Source organism: Gavialis gangeticus, unplaced genomic scaffold, assembly GCF_001723915.1.
Source record: "Gavialis gangeticus isolate Ggan-Ray unplaced genomic scaffold, GavGan_comp1, whole genome shotgun sequence".
NCBI classification, from domain to species: Eukaryota; Metazoa; Chordata; order Crocodylia; family Gavialidae; genus Gavialis; species Gavialis gangeticus.
The window spans coordinates 1018454-1018976 of NW_017728955.1; positions in this window are offsets into that span (position 1 = coordinate 1018454).

The window sequence follows — 523 nt, forward strand, 5'->3', positions numbered from 1 at the left end:
TCCCCTGCCTGGGGCTCCCCGCATTGCCCCAGAGGACGGGGCAATGCAGGGAGCCCCGGGCAGGGGACTGAGGGCTGCTCACAAGCAGCCTCGCCCGGTGGGTGCTGGAAGTGGGAGCAACGCAATTTGGGGGAGAAGGTGGGTCCCTTGGAGGGGCTGGGAAGTGAAGCGGTGGCCAGCCTCCCCTGGCAACATTCGCGTGCGTGTCTGCCCAAGAAAGCAATCGCCGCAGGGGCAAAGATGGTGCATCCAGCCAGTGAAATAACACCCAGGAAGTCTCCCTGCCCTGTATGATGTGCTGTGCCAGATCTGAACCCTGCAGAGGGTGCAGGGCAGGTCAAGGCAGAGTCATCCTGCAGAGAGCCCAAGTGAAGCCTCACCTGGAGTCCTGTGCCCAGTTTTGCCCCCCGACATCAAGAAAGACGTAGACTCACTAACTCTGCGCATCCCTGGGTGTGTCTCTGTGCCCGTCTGTCACCTCTGCCCTTGCCCTTTACCTCCATGTGAAAGTCCAGGGGAGGTT